This window comes from Toxorhynchites rutilus, chromosome 2 (assembly GCF_029784135.1).
Source record: "Toxorhynchites rutilus septentrionalis strain SRP chromosome 2, ASM2978413v1, whole genome shotgun sequence".
Lineage (NCBI taxonomy): Eukaryota > Metazoa > Arthropoda > Insecta > Diptera > Culicidae > Toxorhynchites > Toxorhynchites rutilus.
Genome location: NC_073745.1, coordinates 136,683,503 through 136,691,626, shown reverse-complemented (window position 1 = coordinate 136,691,626; position 8,124 = coordinate 136,683,503). Strand labels below are relative to the sequence as shown.

Sequence of the window (8,124 nt, the reverse complement as noted above, 5' to 3'; positions counted from 1 at the left end):
CTACGCGCTTGTGATCTTTTTCACTGACGGAGCATCCATTTTTGCCGTTCTTCACCTTCCGGTCGATGGTTAGGTTCTCGAAGTATCGTTTTAGTACTCTGCTGACCGTGGATTGGACGATTCCCAGCATCTTACCGATGTCCCGATGTGACAACTCCGGATTCTCGAAATGAGTGCGTAGGATTAATTCACGACGCTCTTATCTGATTATAAACGAAAGCTGAAGATATAGTTCCTAAAAATTAAATTTCTACAGCGTTTTTTCCGTGATGCAATTTGATGTGACACACCCTTTAGTACATATAATAAACAGCCCTTTTCAGGGTGTTTTGAAAGAGTCTGTCCATTTGGAGTTTCAAATAGTTTGTAAAATTATCCAATTTCTTTGCTTTTTTGCATTTTTCTTTTCAAATTGCGATGCATTCCTTTCATTTTGACATTCTTTTCAAATGTGTAGGCAAAGGTTTTTTTTAATATATGCAACTTAATCTCTAATTATGAGATCCATCATCTCAAAAGAGTAATTCTCATAGACAGAGCGATTTTTATCGTCCATTTGCTGATAGTGTACACAGGAAATGAAGTTTTGTAGGAGGTGTGTTCATTGCCTTGAGTACAAGTAAGTGAGAACGAGGTTTAGTAGCTTTTACTACTAAGAGAGAGAGAGAGAGAGAGAGAGAGAGAGAGAGAGAGAGAGAGAGAGAGAGAGAGAGAGAGAGAGAGAGAGAGAGAGAGAGAGAGTGAGTGAGAGAGAGAGAGATCAAAATAAATCAAAATTTGAAAATATTAAGAATAATTTTTTGTACTTTGCAACACTCCTAAAATTCTGATGAAATCACAAATATTTATACAAGGCGTGGGAACATATTTAAATACGATTTAGAGTAGTACTGAATCCCAGAAAAAAACCTTTTCAAAATTGCAAGATTTTAGTGCTTAAATTTTTGATGAAAATAGAATTTGATAATATTTTCTTTTAGTTTTTTTTTAATTTTTTATCTCGAAGCAATCGAGATTGGAGTAAAAAATAGCTTGTTTTGGGGGTATTTTTTACTTCCTTTGCCCGCTGATGATCACACCATCATTATCAGAGTGAATGAAAGTAATATAAGTCAACTTAATGCTCCTACAATGCTTGCATTGGATTGACCTTACGAGTGATTGGCTTAAACTCTTTACTTACTCAATTGAATTCGAAAATCTTTCATTTCTTCTCCAATAGGAAATCAAGAGGCGTTGCGAATGTACAAGGAAAAAAAAACATTTACGAATGAAATCTCAAAGCCCCAATTTTGAGCGGGAACTGGTTCGCCGGGTCTGTTTGATATTTATATTTAGGTAAGGTTAAGAAACTTGTACTATTATTGAACTCACTTTCTAACATATGTATTGAATAAAAAATAAGTAGAAGCTGTTTATGCGTTACCTGCAGTTAAAGCCGTCTATCCAGCAAACGCGACGAAATTTTCCTAAAACTTTCCACCGCGCCACCGAACGAATTGCGTCAACACGAGTTTGAAAACAAATTTTTAAGGTCTAATTTCGTTTATAGTCGTTTGTTCATTTTTATTTGTTCTTTGCGTTCCTCATACCGCTTCCAAATGCCATTATTTACATTTTTCTGAAGCCATTCGCGTAATGGCAATCATCCAAAAGCTATCGCAAGAAGCTTATCGCAAGGGCATGAGCTTTCTGTTCCATTAATCAAGCTATCGGAAGAGTGCTAAGGGAAACAAAAAATGCAAACGAAACCAATTTTCTCAGTATCACATAGACTTACGTGAAATGATTCAGTCTACGTTTCCGAGCCTGAATGGAGGATTCTTGCGAAATGCGTGTTCTATTAGTCGATACGTGACCAATAAAAACCTTTTTGTTAATCAATAACATTGCTCTTAAAAAGGATTTTATGTGCGTTCGTGACGGAGAACAATTCATGGGCAATGCGGTGTTTTGTTTCTACCGAGTAAGTATATTTATGAAGCGAATTTAGCAATTTTTTTGTTTTGATGGCGAATAAAGCCTTCTGGCCATTTTTTATCAGCCATTCATACCGATTAATTGACAACTTCCAAGCTTCCAGACTTGCGATATTCCACATGTGTTATTTTATTTATCTGTTTTGTCTGTCTTTTATCACTGTCGTTGTTGGTTATTGTTGTTGGTTATTGTATGATCATGAATATTCCGAATATCGAATATTTAATAAAAAACCCATTTTGACGATTATACCTTGAGAATTACCTACTACAGGGAAACTTCGATATAACGTACCCTCGTTATAACGTACCCTCGATATAACGTCACTCGATATAACGTCACTCGATATAACGTCACTCGATATAACGTCACTCGATATAACGTACCTAGATATAACGTACACATTTCCAAAGTGTAAAGGAAAAAAAATTCAATATTTTTTTCCTGATGGAACAATGAATTATCTGTATTGTGATGCTGAAACAAGTTTTGTTTTTTCAATCAATCCCGAAATACAACTGGTGTTGTGATTCCGAATTCTAAACGAATCAAGCTTTAATCAATAGTACGAAGGGAAACATCATGAGAAAGGCTGGCTTCGTCTTCTGATTGAAGTTATTCATCAACTTTACTAAAACAGCAACACAATAATGTATTATAGACTACGTTTGTGAGTACTTTATTATGCTTCGATAGAACGTACAATTCGATACAACGTACAATTTTGAAAGTGAAATGTACGTTATATCAAAGTTTACCTGTAAAGATTTTTTTCGAAAACATTTTACGAATGTTATAGCGAATTCGTTTTTCAACCTAGGTTTGTGTCAAAAAAACTCTGGAATTAAAAAAAAGTTTTCGGGTTGACGAGTGAGGCAACAAGTTGGTATGTGTGTTTTAGTCTGTGCTTCAAGCTGTTAAACTGTGTTGTTTATGTTGATGCGCTTTTTCTACAATCCACTCAATAAAAATATTATTCGTTCGTTTTCACGTTTAATACGTTTACGTTTTTACGTTTTTACGTTTTTTGTATCATTTCCTAACAAGTGCGCTTTACCCAGTATTATGGGTTTTATTTTTCGATTCCTTCAAATGCACTATGCATGATTTGATGAAAATGGATACCGCCGATACAAAGAGAAAATCCCATACAAAAAAACTAGAAGTGGGTTATATCTTTGATATACCGCAAAGTGGACGTAGAACTAACGTTGACTTAGCAACAAATAAGTAACAAGCATATAAATCGCAGACATTTCATCTCTTAGACATACCACTTCGTTTAGCCGAAGAATTAATTTAACACTCGAATTAACGCTCAACGGGGGCATCGGTTCCTCCTCGGAAATACCCAGCGCAAATAGTACCCACTCCCCAAGCCCCTACAACTGGAATAATCGTTGATCCGGAACAGGATTATTAACACTTGAGAAGGAATGGATTCCTCCTACAAATTGCACAGTAAAAATAAGGCCTTCTTCCCAACATTTCCAACTTCCCAATAACGACGATCGATTGCAGCATTCGTAAACAAATATTGATATGTAATATAAAGGGTGTGTCACATCAAATTGCATCACGGAAAAAACGCTGTAGAAATTCGCCCAGTAGACCGATCCTTTTGAAAATTTTAGACAGTAAAATAAAAACTATTAAACAACTTTTGGCATTTTCTTTTTATTCATACTTCGAGCCCAAGCCCGTATGCTCGCACCTTCCTCTTTACCCCGTCCATAAGGTTCTGTACAACGTCAGGTTGTAGTTTTTTTTGAACAGAAATCCATTTTCTCTTGAAGTCCGCCTCCGATTTGACAACTTTTGGGTTCTTCCGGAGGGCCTGCTTCATAATCGTCCAATATTTCTCTATTGGGCGAAGCTCCGGCGCGTTGGGCGGGTTCATTTCCTTTGGCACGAAGGTGACCCCGTTGGCTTCGTACTACTCCAACACGTCCTTTGAATAGTGGCACGAAGCGAGATCCGGCCAGAAGATGGTCGGGCCCTCGTGCTGCTTCAATAGTGGTAGTAAGCGCTTCTGTAGGCACTCCTTAAGGTAAACCTGCCCGTTTACCGTGCCGGTCATCACGAAGGGGGCGCTCCGCTTTCCGCAAGAGCAGATCGCTTGCCACACCATGTACCTTTTTGTAAACTTGGATAGTTTCTGCTTGCGAATCTCCTCCGGAACGCTAAATTTGTCCTCTGCGGAGAAGAACAACAGGCCCGGCAGCTGACGAAAGTCCGCTTTGACGTAGGTTTCGTCGTCCATTACCAGGCAATGCGGCTTCGTCAGCATTTCGGTGTACAGCTTCCGGACTCGCGTCTTCCCCACCATGTTTTGCCTTTCGTCGTGGTTAGGAACCTTGTATGTACGCAGGCCCTCCCGCTGCTTGGTCCGCTGGACGAATGAACTTGACAAATTCAGCTTATTGGCGACATCCCGGACCGAACTTCTCGGATCACGTCTAAACTGCTTAACTACGCGCTTGTGATCTTTTTCACTGACGGAGCATCCATTTTTGCCGTTCTTCACCTTCCGGTCGATGGTTAGGTTCTCGAAGTATCGTTTTAGTACTCTGCTGACCGTGGATTGGAAGATTCCCAGCATCTTACCGATGTCCCGATGTGACAACTCCGGATTCTCGAAATGAGTGCGCAGGATTAATTCACGACGCTCTTTTTCGTTCGACGACATTTTTCCAAATTTACGAAAAAATGACAGTGAAGCATGGCCAACGTGATCCATACACTCTTATCTGATTATAAGCGAAAACTGAAGATATAATTCCTAAAAATTAAATTTCTACAGAGTTTTTTCCGTGATGCAATTTGATGTGACACACCCATTAATATCCACTACACCATATCATATCGTGTTCTTCACTATCAAATTCATAGTCAATGGCACTCATCGATACCTCGGTTTTCGCTAAATGGTCCGACTGCAGAGGAGAAATGGAATTGAAAAGCTACAAACGGGAAAAAGAGATGTTGGAAGTTGAAAGGAAATTGGCAGAAAACTGTTGCATTTTATCATTCGAATAATGTGATTATCATACAACTTTGTTCTGCCAGAAAGAGATTTTTAATGTACAAAGGAGGAATCGAGTCCTCCGAGGAAATATCCAGCGCAAATTAGAAACGACTATCGATTGCGGCATTCGTACACAAATAATTATATATCATAAACTATCACAAATTTCTTCATTATGAACTCTTCTGAACTCTAATCCATCAAATTTGGTGTCCCTGAAAAGGGCCGTTGATTATATGCTAAGCTAATAGCATGTTCTCCTCGGATACGACGGGCCAGCTGAATGTCCTTGGGCATGATGTGACGCGTTTTGCATGGATAGCACACAAATTGGTATCTTCGAATAGACCTCCTGCAGCGTCATAACCGCGGAACTTTAGAAGCGCAATTCGGTTTTGAAGTTCTGAGCAATTCTAAGAACCAAATGCTGCAAAGGTAGCTTGCGGATCAGCAATTCGGTCGACTTCTGATAGCGACGAATTTCACGCAAAGTTCCCGGTCGATAGCGATGTGGCTTCTTCACACGTCCTGCGGCTGGTGCGCTTATCCGAGCTGCTTTCGTGGTGCCTTACTACCGAAAGACTAACGAGTTGTCTTCTTGGTTCCGAACAAACGAGTCCTCACGGTGCGAGAGTAGAGTAAGAAATGAACGAAAGCAAGGGAAGCGTCATTTTATAAACCATAACAGTATAGGATGTAAACCCCACCCTCTTTATTATATTCGTAGCTTACCCTGAGAGAGAAACGAATAACATCGAAGTAAGTATACAGTAATGTATTTGAATCCGGACACTTTACGTTACATTCTATATCATACCACAGCCACTACATTTTGTGCATGTTGAATTAATGCGATTGATTAGTAACTATCATGTAACTATCAGTAACTATATTAGTAACTATTAATCGCATAAATTCAACATGAAAAAATGTTATGGCTGTGGTATGATATTGAAGATTGAAGATGTTTTCTGCCAATTTCCTTTCAACCTCCAAACATCTCTTTCTCCCGTTTGTCGTTTTTGCGTTCGCTAATCCTTTCTCACAAAACCCATTTTTCGTTTGAGAAATTGTTGAGTAAACATCGTTTGCCAGTGCGCTTAGAGCGGGAATTACTAAAGATTCATTGCACCTGTAATAAATTGCCGAAAGACGTGGTCTTACGTTGATCGCACTTGATTGAAAAATCCAAAACGAAATGTATTTGGTCGCAGCATTATATGAGTAGAAAGCAAATAATCGCTCAAAAATACATGAGTTTCGCGATGTGAAAAATTTCCCGTTTTTCATGTTATGCATCCAATATTGGATACGAAAATTTTCTACTGATGGGGAAAAATAATATTCAGAAACTTTTCTGTTAATTGATTGAAAAATCACAAAACCAAATGTATTTGGTTGCAGTGTTCTATGGATAGAAAACATGAAAATAAACTCTTTCGCATGAATGTATTTTCAATTCCCAGGGGAACTGGCAGATTATTTTTCAGCTACGATGATAGCAACGAGAGTTCCGCGCGTGTATGTGTGTGTGGCGGTTGCTCCGATGTTTCAAGCGGAACCGTGGCATCACTCTCCTCCTGATGGATTCCCTTCTGGCCTAAGGTGCACAAACAGGCTCTTGGTGACACCGTTCATCAGCGCTTTCAAGATAATCGAAGTTAGCTTCACCACAACAGAAACAGCATGCTCCAATCACTGTTCAATTATAACTGAGTGGGTTTACGAACGGCGCTCGCTTATATACCGATTGGTGATTTCAATAGCCTGTTTTGGAAGCAATTTTAAGACTATTGAAACAAGTTTTTGGATCAAAAAGTAACAAGTATATAACGCGTAGACATTTTATCTATCGAATGAAGTGTTTATCATACTATTTTGTTCAGTTGTTTAAGAACTATTAACGCTCAAAATCTCGGTCTCCGGCGTAACGCTTTCGTTTTCGAAACATTGATTTAACATCCCGGTATAGAAATGAAAGACGTAGTCCTAGCGAAGTAGAGTTGAACGTTGAGGTGAAGGGAGAAGTGACTTATGCATCACTCCTACGGTGCGAGCCGATCCGGAGTTGAAAGAACTGGGAGAGAATGTGGTGAAAACGTACCCAGAAATGAGAAATGCTCTTCGAGCTTAAGAAGGATCCGACGGTCAAGAGCTCAGCCTTCAAGGAACTTGTTGAGAAGTCGCTCGGTTAGAAAACGAACGTGAGAGCTCTATTTTCGGAATCAATGATCGAGTTAAGGTATTTGGAAGAATTCACTAAATAAGAGGAGCTAAGGCCGGAATTTCTATAATATTGGAACACATTGATTTCAAACGGGTGTGATTTTTTTGTTTCCCGAAATGGAAATGCAGTGCTTGTTAAGGTTGAGAGTTTATTTGAAATTTTTAAAAAGGCATTTCCAAAGGTTACGATTGGGCGCCTCGTGAGCATTCGCTCTTCTCTTCGACAGGTTAGATCCCAAACATTGATGGAGGGTATTCGAAGAAAAGTGAAATTCATCAAGAATGTAACAGAACATTTTTTTCAATATTTTGAAGATTATATTATGAAAAGAACAATAAATTATCGGCTTTTTCAAATAAAATTTAACCATTACCGAGACACAACTATGAATCTGTATTCTAATTGAATCAAGCTTTAACCCCTCCATAAGGCCGTGGAAACTATTCATCGAATCGACTCCAACTTCAGAGAACCTAATCTTTACATGAGGAATAACACATATTCACTATTGAAAAAAAACAAACTATTGAAACAGTTGAAAAAACTATGGATGGATTATACCTATGATATAACCGCAATGTTGACGTAGGAATGCGGTGTTTTTTTCACTAGCAATAATCGTTCCTCGGATGTACCTCATTAGATAAAATATCGCCAATGCGCAAAGCTGGAGGCGATCTGGCGTAGTGGTAACATCCATACCTCTCACGCTCAAGATCACGAGTTCAATTCTCACTCCCGATATTCTTCCAAAAAAGGAAGCAAAAGTGACGAACCAGCCAAAAGTGTTGAAAATCACTATAATACAGAAAAAAAATGCGCAAAGCTACCATTTGTGTGTATTAATTGAATTATTGATTAAACCAGTGAAAGAATGAGACCATTTTGC

The 8,124-nt window shown here is 38.7% G+C and overlaps 1 non-coding gene across 1 annotated transcript; it reads right to left on the bottom strand.

Annotated features, from left to right (window-relative positions):
- Positions 1-7,758: 7,758 nt before the first annotated feature.
- LOC129772315 (U4 spliceosomal RNA) lies at positions 7,759-7,904 on the bottom strand. The gene has a single exon (XR_008742597.1). It is a non-coding gene; the product is annotated as a U4 spliceosomal RNA (small nuclear RNA).
- Between the last annotated feature and the right edge of the window lie 220 nt (positions 7,905-8,124).